Raw genomic sequence first — 12,073 nt, 5'->3', positions numbered from 1 at the left:
ATACTCTGTAACAACAGGTTGCGAGAGTATAAAAAAAGTTTGCCTATTTATAAATAAGTGTATTCGGCTGTGATGTTGAGTTATTTTAAGAATATTTCAAATATATAGAGATTGGTTGCCCTGCGTTGCAAGATATTCAGTGCACTCGTTTCTACGGAAAAAATCCAAATTTCGCGGATATCCTACCGTGCGGTCTGCTGAAGCGAACGGTAGAAGCGGTGGTGACTGTTCCTTCACATTGCGCTCTCATAAGATAGATCGTATTAGCTGATTCGGTCTACGGTTTTGCGTCGGTGACTGTTTGTGCCATTAGCCATGTCCGTTTGTCTGTATATACGATCGGAATCAAGTGCTTGTATGAAAAGCTTTTTCATTTGACAAGAGATACCTTCACGAAACTTAGCTTGGAATATTGTCTAAGGAAATGGTACAATATCTGAAGAAATTGTTCAGATCGGATCACTATAGCATATTACTGCAATACAAACTGAACGATCGGAATCCACTGTTTGTTAGAAATATGTATTTTGTAACAAGTGAAGGATTTTATTTACTCCAGCGCACCATTAAAGAAAGTGAAGAAACCACGAGTGGCTAAATAATAAATATGGTTAAAAATGCTAAAAAACGTCCTTCCGCACACTAAAAAGTTAAACTAAAAAGTGAAAAATAAATATAGTTTAAACAAGTAAGGAAGTTCTAAGTTCGGGAGTAACCGAACATTTTATCTCTCGCAACTTGCAAGGACCAAAGCCCGGGAAATGACTTGAGGTGTTGGCAAAATTTTATATTAAAGGAAGTATTGAACCGATTCAACTCATTTTTGACACAAAAACATACTATTATCAAGAGTTTCATTCATTTATTTTATTATATAAATTTCAATTATATATCTTACACGTTGACTGATATTTTCGGTAAAAAGTCAACTATACGCACTGGGGTCCACATATTCAGTACCTAGGGGTCGAACAGTTTTGATTCGGTTTAGACAATTTTTGGTCACAAGGTGGCTCACACTAAGCGTATTATTCACGCAAAGTTTTACCCCGATACAATCATTGTTATATCGTGGAATTAAAAATGGTGTTATATGGGAAATAGGCGGTTTTTAATTCGATTTTGCCCATTTTCGCACTATAATATCGCAATATGAGGAGAATGTTATGTACCAAAATCTAAATCAGTTAAGCATATCCCTAGATGTGGGTTTCACCTAAATGTGGGCGGTGCTCACTGTCTAATTTTGAACGCGGTTCTTATAAAGTCATCTCATACCATCCCAGAGATAATATTTACTATCTCTGGCGTGTTTAGTACTTGATTTATCGCGCTTTTAGTATTTTTTAACAGTAGCGTTATATGGGGAGTGGGCGGAGTGGCCACCCGATTTGAGATATGCACATTAAACCTGTTAGGAGGCGGGACCCTAAGTGGAAGTAACTACGGCTACAAGGTCTGACCGGAGATTTTAATCTGGTAGCACGGGAAGCAGAAAGCCCTTGGATCTCGGTCCAATCTGCTCATTGGGTTTAGCCTTTTGGAAAGATTCGTGGTGACGTTGTTTTAAACCTAAATGCGGGAAGAACTGAAAAATTCAGTTCAATGTGGAGTCGTATTGTGACCATGGCAGCCGGTCATTGCAGAGGTTTTAGATCGGCCTCGAATCCGACCAAGGTGGTGTCTCTTCCACCTTACCAATTGGAACCAATCAATGCTTGCAAAAAGCTTGCATTGTTTGGGACGCTGATCAACGCATTTTATTGATCCGCTGTGCTATTGAGCACCCTCAGCTTAGGCCGTACAGGCAGGAGCTCACGAAAAAACACAACTACTGGTTGTCATTGTCATCATTCAAGTCATTGAATCATTTTCGCCCTTAATGAGTACTCAGTTTAGTAATAGGTATATTGTAATACTTGTATATATGTTCTTAAAATATGTTTATTCCATTGTCTGTGAATTATACATAATACTATGAAATGCACAGATTTGGTTTGATAACCGAAAAAAATGGTTCTGTGAAATATCTCAAATTACAATCGCCAATTGAATACTAATTGCTATAGAGTAAAATTACTTTCTTTGTGTTATTCAGGCTCTATTATCATTGAGTGATGTCCAAGTGTGCTTGAAAATTTATTTAATTTCTGTATTAATAATACGTTGACTATCACAATTCCTGCTGTGGCATATAATATCAATAAGTCTGTTTGCGTTGTTACTAAGCTTATCATGACTATGATTATTACGTAATAAAAGGGAAAATAATATACCGAACTAGGGATTCATAAGTCATTTTGCGGTTTATTCCATTTTAGCAGATGTGGCTATATGAATTTTTTTTTTTGTACCCATATACAATATTTTAACATACTTGTATAATTAGATTCTTTACTGTTTTTGAGGCTGAATTAGCGTGCACCTCTAACCACTACTATACATACATATACGGACTGTCTTGTCGCCTGAAATTTGTGTATCCGCTGTTACCATTTGTTTTGTAAATTTGTGTGACACTTTATACTTATCCACACTAACAGCTCCTAAGGTACTTTACACACTTAGAGATGTCACTTGAAGGGATAAACTAGAATATATTATTTAATTGACTATAGTTGTTGTCACACTTAATGATATTTGCTCACCATATGCATGTTCCATTCATAATGGATATAAACACACCCATTTGATTAGTACTGCAAAATGGTATGATAGACGTGAGTTATCAGTAATGCATAGTCGACTAATAGCACTAATGGTGATGTCACCATACACCTAAAATATAATTAAAATATAATACTTAGTTTATAAACTTAAGCGAGTGAATACTCGAAGGCGTCAGCTCCAATTTGACCCTGTCGTCCAAATATATTTGGATAGTAAATATTTCTTAACCCCGCAAGAAGGCGTCTTATATCCCTTGTTTTGGGTCACCTTAACCAATGAGTTAATACTTCTACTCGACATAGAGAACTTCAACTGTCCTTTGTTCAGAGATGAATCCTAATCGCCTATCCTGGCTCATAGAAATTACCCTTCTCATCACCGCCAACTGGGCGTAGGGTCATGGTCATAGGTCCTAATTGTCAATCCAGAGATAACAGAAATCTGTCTTTTCACAAGAAGTACAACAATTAGACAATTCAATCTTACCTCTTTAAGAGGTAGAACTATTGCGCTCTCGAGCTCTGTCAAATATCTCGGAGTTATTCTAGATAAAAAACTGAGCTAGGGGCAACACATTGTGGGCAGGGCTTCCGAAGCCCTTCAAAAATGGAACTCCTGTAGAGGAGCCATTACCCTAAAGTGGGGTTTACGACCCCACATGGTCTATTAGCTCTACACAATTGTCATCCATCCCATACTAACATACGATGCGGTGGTGTGGTGGATGGCATTATCGAAAAAGTGCTGCATTAGTACCCTGGACCTGCTTGCTGGGGATTACGAGCACAATAAAAACTACATCAATTTTGGAGGATATCCTCGATGTCTGACTAATATATATTCAAGTGAAGTATGGTGCAATGCTTACGGCCAACCGGCTCATAATTTTAGCCATTGGAGCCAGACTCGCCATCACTACGGGCATGGTAACATCCTCGACCTTATTAATGAACTCAAGCTAAATTGGGTATGCGAAGAAAGAATGTAAGAAAAGGAGATCCATGAGGAATTAAATACAACGTTTTCATTCCCCAGTAGAGAAGAATGGAATAGTGGTTCTGTCTGTCGATCAACAAAAGTAAAATCTACATATTCACCGACGAATCAAAGGACAGTATGCCACAAAGTTTCTTTAGGGTAGGGTTGATGGTGGACTCACTAAAAAGCTTCTACTTATAGGCAAAAGGAAACTTAATAATAATATAGGGATCATCATAGGGCACCTACCCTCACAAAATTGGAAAAGTGGATTCGGCTTATTGCAGAGCATGCAGGGAGGATGATAAGACGCTGGAACATTATATTTGCGAATGCCCAGCCTTCAGGCGAATTAGACAGAGGATTGTATGTTTAATTAACTTTAGAGAGATTGGGCAGCAGGGGTGAATTTTACCAAATCCACTGAGTTGCCAGCCTAATGATGGCCTAAGTGCAACCACCTGTGGTCTGGCGCTCTCGCGCCTTCCTTCTTAACCAACCTTACAACTTAATACTTTTTAAAGACTAAGCTCTGGTGTTGTTTTAGAACCAGGATTATTAAAGCTCCAATGCAGTAGAATACTAAAAGATAAGATCTGCATTATAGCTTGTATACCATACGTATAATGTGGTCTCCGACGTTTGCTTCTGGATGTTACAAACTTCGTGGTGAACTTAATATAACCAACTCAGCGTAAAACAATATAAAGTGTCTGTAAAATTAGCTTCAAACAAAAGCAGCCACACCAAAATAATTTTTTGGTTTTTCGGGGGAGGTTGAGAAAAATGTCTTCCGCAACGTCATTGTGTCGTCACAGCAATGGTATGTGCCACTTGCAGGTCACTAAACAACTCTCCGTTAATCCGTAGTACGTTTTCTGTATAATTTTTCACGTTCTTCCAGTTTTCCTCGTTTTCAAGCATGACAGGTATGATGTTATCCGCATTCAGAGGGCCGACCAAAGTGTGGAGCCTATTTCACTGCGTTTGCCAGCGTGTGGATTTGAAAAATGCGTGTTCAGCGTCGCCCTCGATCGCGTCGTTGTATATACAGGACGGCTCTTCGACTTTTCCCATTTTATACAGATACTTCCTAAAGTATCCATGCCCGGATAGCATCTGAGTAGTGTAAAAATCCACCCCATCATATTTCTTTTATGTTTCGGATTAGCCTGGCCGTCCATCTGCCATGGCGTCCTTGCCCCCAGCGAGCTTGCCATCTTCAACTTCTAATGAGTCGATGGGTGTGTTTCCGCTTATTACATATACAGCTTCGCCCGAGACTGTACGATATGCCGATGCTACCCTTAGAGCAGCTGTGCAATACACTTTTTTGAGGGATTTGCGTCGATTATTTTTCCTCAATGTGTCTGCCCATAACTCTGCTCCGTAGAGCAAGACATTTAGTGTCGTCGGCAACAAAAGTTTCCGTTTTTCCTGTGTCGGTCCTCCGATATTAGACATCAGCCTGCTCAATTGACTAGTTATTATGGACGCTTTTTCCGCAGCGTGTTGAATTTGTGCTCAGTAGGTAAGCCTATAATCTATTCTTACCCCCAAGTAGTTGACAAACTTTTTCTTCGCAGCCTGGTCTAAATGTTGTTGCTGCTCCCGTGTTGAGTATCATAACGCCGAGCCTGGTGGCCATGTCAAGTATACGTTTACCTCTGGAGTCAGTATTTCGCATTCCCCAATCAATAGCTTTTGAGTTAAAATCTCCTGCTATTATAAAGTCTCCTCCAATATCTCGGGCTGTGTCTTCTATGCTGTCTAATTTGGCTTGGAAGTCCTGAATATTGTCGCTAGGGGTTAAGTAGCAGCTTATTATGGTGCAGAGATCGCATTTGGTCCAGACGAAGCCGTTCGCGATTCCTCTACCTGGAGTGGCTATCTTGCTATTGGGAGGAAGCCAGGTCGCGACAGTGCCACTGCCGTCTTCTATCCATATTCCAATCTGTTTCTTTTTGTACTGCTCGCTTATAATGACAACGTTCGTCCTACAACGCTCCGTTGTCATTTGAGTCAGTAGTGCGTCCGCAGTTTTACTTCTGTGCACGTTGGCTTGGAGAAATTTCATTTGTCTACGAAGTCTTTAAATATTAATTTGAGCCTAGTAGGTGATCCGTTCGGCTAAGTTTTGGCCACTGTGCGTATGCAGCAGGTTGGAAGCTTGTTCCACTCTTTAAACCTCTGCTCCGGTTGGGCGCATTTTATACATATACCTTGCCCTATTCTGTCTGGTCCTTTGCAATCCCAGGCCAGGTGTCCTAGTCCGAAGCAACGAAAACATCTTTTAATAGTCTCCTTTAGTCGTAGTCTACAGCTGATCTATCCTCTGCCTTAGCAATGTATCTGCTTTAGCACTTGCCAATGTAATGTATGCTCTGACCTGCTCTCTACTGTTAGGTGGAAATATGTTTATTTTCGGGCCAGTCACTGGTTCTCTAAGAGCGCTCTATATTGCTTCGATCACTTCTTCCTGTGTCGTTAGAGAATCGAGGTCTCTAATCTCCACTGTGGCCTTTGGTTTAAGGTCGGCTACTGATGCGCTCTCTTTTAATGTACTCTTTGAAGAAACGAAGAAAGTCGGGCTTGCCACCTGGCCCTTTCAACTATAGGCTGCGGTTTCTTCGCTGACATCATCCAGTTCCTTCGGTACCTTTTAATGACATCGAAAAGCTCTTCCAGCTGAGCTACTCCGTGTTTTACGTCGAGACTGACGTTCTTCTGTTTAGCCATTGCCTGCTTCATTTTTTGAACGATGGCTCTGCACTTTTCGTGGGACTCTTCTTCTGCCAGTCGCATTTTGTGCACGAACTCCTGTCTCGAGGACTTTTGTGCGGTATAAGTTATTTTTACCGATGTTGGAGTGTTGTGTTCCGTCGTTGGTCTTTCCAAGATTGCTGATGAAATCGTCATTGTAGACGCGGTCGGTACCAGGTTTTCTTGGCGGATATTCGCGCTCTTTTGTGTCACTGTTGTTAGTTGTGACAGTGGCGATCGCAGAACCTTGTTTCTTCTACGAAAAGTATTGTTGTATTCATCGCCTCTGTTGTTCTGTTCCTCTTGTTGTGATTTCCCTTCGCTATTGTCGTTTTTGTTGTTTTGATTATGAGTGTTCATGTTCAATTGGGTCTCCGCTTCAAGCCGCAATCGCCGCACGTTGTACAGTCGCCCTGCCAAAAGGCCCGTGGTTGTCTACACTTGCAGTAGGTCACGCGAGGTTTGACACAAGTTTTCATGAGAGATTGTGCTCAGAGCCAGCCAGACGCTAATCAGAAGTTCCTGTAGTGAACCTGTACGACCAATTTAATGTTAACGTGCTTTGAACGTACTTGAAGACGACTTAGATATTAGCCTACCAGCCATTTCAGCAAGGTGTCACCCTTGCTTACTCAAGTAATAGAATATCACTCTCACCAGCCCGAAAGCAATTTTTGTCCTATCAGTTTTTCTAGTATACCTTAAGCAGGATCTTACTGGTCTCGATCCTGGTGGGCGCGAGTTCTTTCCGTGCGGTTGTCAAATGCATACAGTTAAGGATTTTTGTGTTTTTTGATGTGGGGTCCCGCGTCGCTCTGTCTCCTCCCTCTCATGGGTAGGTATTCCCTCGAGGCAGCCCCTTAGAGGCTGTGGATGCTGTGGATACCAAGGCGGCATCTATTCGCCTCGTCACCGGAGATTCGTAGGACGTTTTTGTTCTCCTAAGCCGGACCCTCCTCTCCTGTCGCTCTTAGTCAAGGGCTGCTTATTGGATATTCACAGATGACCTAAGATCTTAGGTCGTCTACAGTTCGCCAAGCTGTAGCCCTTGGTGGCCTGAGCGCAGCCCGACACCAAAGCCTTCATGTTCATGTTAATGAGTGTATAATCAAATTAAATGATCTGAGTTAAATCAAGTGATCTGAGTTAATTTATTTGTTGAATGTCAAAACTCCTTCGATCTGCAATAACTAGTAAATAAAAGACTAAACACGCCAGAGACAATAAATTTTATCTCTGGGATGGTATAAGATGACTTTATTATAAGAATTGCGTTCAAAATTAGACAGTAGGAGTTGCACTTTTAGGGGAAAACCCCATATATTGGGATCTGCTTAGCCGATATTTAAACCATATTCGGCACATAACATTCTTCTCATATTTCTATGTTCAGGTTTACATAAGAAGTTCATGAAATACAATAAAAACTACTTCAACTGGTTACCGTATACTGATTTTGTATAGATGTAATCTTACGCACCCATTTCAACCTTTCTAAAGTTTGTATCCAGTTTGATGTACATATTAGCTTTATAAATCTAATTCTTACAAGCCCACGGTAAAATTGCTTTTAATTATCCAAAAATGTTTCACCCATATTCGAAATGCACTGACGGTTTCGTCGGTTGACAAAAAAATATTGCCCATACGTTGACTGTTGTTAAATAATTTGTTTTTTTTAATTTAAATTTAGTAACGTTAAGTAATTTATTAACTGATTTGCTCACCGAAGCTTAACCACAACGAAAACAATAATATAAATACAAACATAAATAGCCATTGCAATACGAGGTGTGGCTATTAAATAACGAGACTGCGCGCGCCGACGGCCTTCAGGACAGGGTAGGCTGGAACCTAATGCACCGTTGTACAGCTGGAAGGGTCAACTATTTCAGTATGAGAACACATGTTTGGCGGTAAAGTAGTTTTTTTTCTGTAGCGGTTTAAAATAAATTTTTTTGTTCCTATTGTGATAACTGAATGGGTTCCAGAGGGTCAGACGGTGAACCAACAATACTATTTGAGAGTTCTGGCAACACAGCGCGAACGAGTTTGTAAGAAACGGCCGACGTTGTGGAAAAACAAGTCGTGAATTCTGCACCAGGACAACGTACCTGCGTACAACGCACTTTCTGTTAAGCGTTATCTGGCCGCTAGGTGTACTCCAGTGCTGAAAAACCCTCCTTACTACCCTGATCTAGCACCCTGTGACTTCTACCTGTTTCCGAAAATCAAGTCCGCACTAAAGGGAAGCCGATTCGAGTCGATGGAAGAGATGAAAAGGAAAACGGCGGAGCTTCTGAAAGGCCTAACAAAAAACGACTTCGAACACTGCTTTAAGCAGTGGAAAAAAATAATGGAGCGGTGTGTGGCGAGGGTAGGGGAGTATATTGAGGGGGAAAGTTTGATTGTATAATAATTTTTTTAATTAAACCATTTTTTGTAAGCAGTCTCGTTATTTAATAGCCACACCTCGTATTGCTTGATTGCATAGACGACTACCAACGACTAATTAGTTTGTCGACCACTAAAGCAGGTCATAAAATGATATATGTGCCTTCCGGAGTTAAGAGTTTACAGTAGGCTGAAATTTGCTCATATTGTTAGTATTTTTATACTCTTGCAACATGTTCCTTGAGAGTATAATAGTTTTGTTCACTTGTCACGTCTGTGCAAGCGATAACTTGAGTAAAAATATATATGCCTTGATGAAACTTGGTGCACGCATTTCTTTGCACCCAAAGGGGGTATTGCAGATGAGCGGAATCGGACCGTTACCACGCCCACTGAATGCAATTAAAGCACCGTCACTAAGCTTCACAATAAGATGCAAGACTGTTATTTGTTAATACAGAGCGCATTAGAAAATGGGATCTGTGGTTTCAAAAATTTTGAAAGGTGGGCCTGGTCGTGATTTCTAATAGGTCTAATATTCATATCTCCCAAACCACTTCAGCTAAAATAACCAAAACCAAGAATCACGACAATTATTTACTACACACCCTTTGGAAAGTCCAAAAATTTGTGAAATCGGATTATAAACACGTCCATCCCATATAACGGTTATGTTTAAAATTACGAAAAGTGAAAGCACTCAATAAATAAACGCGTTACAGACACTAAATTTTGCATCCGAGAATATGCAGAAAAGCTTTATAGAAGCCGACATCACAATTGGACACTGGTCGAGTCAATACGGCTTATTTTAGGAGCGCCATACGCTGGATTGTTAAACGGTTTCGCCGTCACACTTATAAAGCTATGCCTCGTCATCAGTAATGATGAGTTTAATGAATGTAGGGTAGTCAGTTTTTTTTATTTCAAAAATATTCCGGTATTTTGGTACGATTCTAGCATTCACCCGCTTCATATTAAAAACCTTTTCCGAAATGTGTTGAGTCGATTCATGAGAGATGTTGAGATTCTCTGCTATCTCTGTGATACCAACACTATGATTTTCACGTACTATTTCTGTATATTATTCGAAGTTATCGTCATTCACAGATGTGGATGGAAAACTCGAATAAGGCAAGTTTTCGATGACTCCACGATCTCAACTGAATGCTTTGTGCCACTCAATTTCTTGTGTTCGTGATTAAGTAGACTCATCAAAACACCTCCGAACAATTTTCAATGGTTGCGAAGCTGTAATTCCATTGCAAACACAAAAAGCAAATTCGTTGCACCAATCTAATCAATTTATCGATTCAGTTTGCTTATGCAGTTTACATGGGCTAGTCCGTCTCAAATTTTATTTTGAGTGTATATCTTTTGTAACAATATCTCCAAATCTTTTTTCACCATTTGAAAGCAGTGTAGCTGCCAGCAACAGCTAAATAGTTAATATAATAACCACCTTTTTCCTTCAATATTTTTTATTTACCTACACACTCGCAATTTCAGCATTATCAGAAATATCCCTATGTGAGGTGATGAGAAAAAACGTTTATAAGACCGAGTTTATTAGTTTAGGTAGATGAATAAAACAATTTATGAAATATAATATTATATATCAGAACTTTTTCCAACCAATCACTAATAAACCAAATATATTATTTTGTGCATGAGGAAATAGTGGAAAATTTTTCAAATATAGACTATGATAAAACGTTTAATGCTATTGAGACTGCATAAACACAGTCTACGTATGTAAACATTATTCAACTCAACACTTATGTTTATATTCAAGTATCTGATATGTGAATGCATATATTATATATTAAAAATTTATATATTCATACCTATTATTGCATACAAAAGTTTTGCCTTTCTCTTCGTGCTAAGATATAGATGAGTATACGCCATGACCTAGCTATTGTCTTAACGAGTGAGCAAGCGATTAGTGTCTTGCCATAGCCACAATGAAAGTATGACGGAACATTTGAGTTGGCAATGATTCAGTTGCCAAAGAAAGCTGGTCAACCGCTATTCAAATGAAAATAAAATATTCTATCAGCAGAAACTCCAAACTAAATCCGTACAAAATTAAGAATCTTTTGTGGCTTATCAGCGGTTTCCATCTTATTTGAATCACCAATTATTATCATTAACCAAAGAGACCAAAGGAGAGATTGATTATGTGTTCTCGGATAAAATTAGGAATTACTCAATTTATTGCAAGATCCACATAACACTGTCGATATATACTTACATAGTATATATGTTTCCACGGATTCTTTGCCTCGCTTATTTAGAATCACAAAATTTATGAGAAATGGCGTTATGCAATTTAAAGTGTGTTTATTTAAGATTTCTATTAGCAAATTTGTACACAATTTTAAAGCAACGCAGCTAAAATTTTTTGTTTACAAACTCATATTTTGATTTCCATTATATTGCACGTACGAATGTGTATGCATGTATACAAATAGGCCAAAGTAGTGTTCTAAGGTTCTCAATAATACTTTTATTTAGAATCGTACTTTATGTCGGCATCTGTGACTTCCTTCCAACCACGTTTCATATAATGTTCAAATAATTATATAATATGTATCAGTAATAACATATAACAACATTATTTTCGAAAAACAACAAAGACCTTGTGGCTAAGTGATGAGCAGTCATATTATAAAATACCAGGCATCTTAGTATTGCTTTAACATTCAATGTTAGAAATAAATTTGTATTAAATAAATTTGTTTGACAATATTATTAATTTACTTAAGTAAATCTTTAATATTGTCTTTATTTAAAATTTTTGCAAATCAATTCAACATTATTCGACGAAATTGTGAATGGATTACGGTCCTATTTGGCAACTTAGTAATTTATATTATGGGCCATAAGTTTTCATACTATATTTTACTTGCACCAAGAATTACCAGAAATTACAAAATGTGAAATATAAAAGTTGCCCCATACTTTCAAAAAGTCAACTGTAAATTTTTATTTCAATAGGAAGTTTTAGTAAGGCAAGTGCAAAAAAGGCGGAGATCCGAGATATGTAGTCACATTCTGTAAGAATACACGTGTAGAAAAAAACGCAAGTAAACCAATTGGCTGAGAAGTGAACAAATGAATGCTAGAAAGGCATAGAAATACTAAATTACAAAGTTGCTGCTTTTACAACTTTGTAGCCAAAAAATACGTAGATATTTGTATATATATTGAACGTATACATATGTACAAGTATATATAATATTATCCATGTCACATAATAAAC

At 38.6% G+C, this 12,073-nt stretch overlaps 1 long non-coding RNA gene across 1 annotated transcript in view; it reads left to right on the top strand.

Annotated features, from left to right (window-relative positions):
- LOC138859046 (uncharacterized) overlaps positions 1-12,073 on the top strand; it is a 41,105-nt gene that overhangs the window by 6,270 nt on the left and 22,762 nt on the right. The window lies entirely within an intron of this gene.

Source organism: Bactrocera oleae, chromosome 2 (assembly GCF_042242935.1).
Source record: "Bactrocera oleae isolate idBacOlea1 chromosome 2, idBacOlea1, whole genome shotgun sequence".
Taxonomy (NCBI): domain Eukaryota; kingdom Metazoa; phylum Arthropoda; class Insecta; order Diptera; family Tephritidae; genus Bactrocera; species Bactrocera oleae.
The sequence above is the reverse complement of the archived record's forward strand: the minus strand, read 5'-3'. Positions and strand labels throughout refer to the sequence as shown.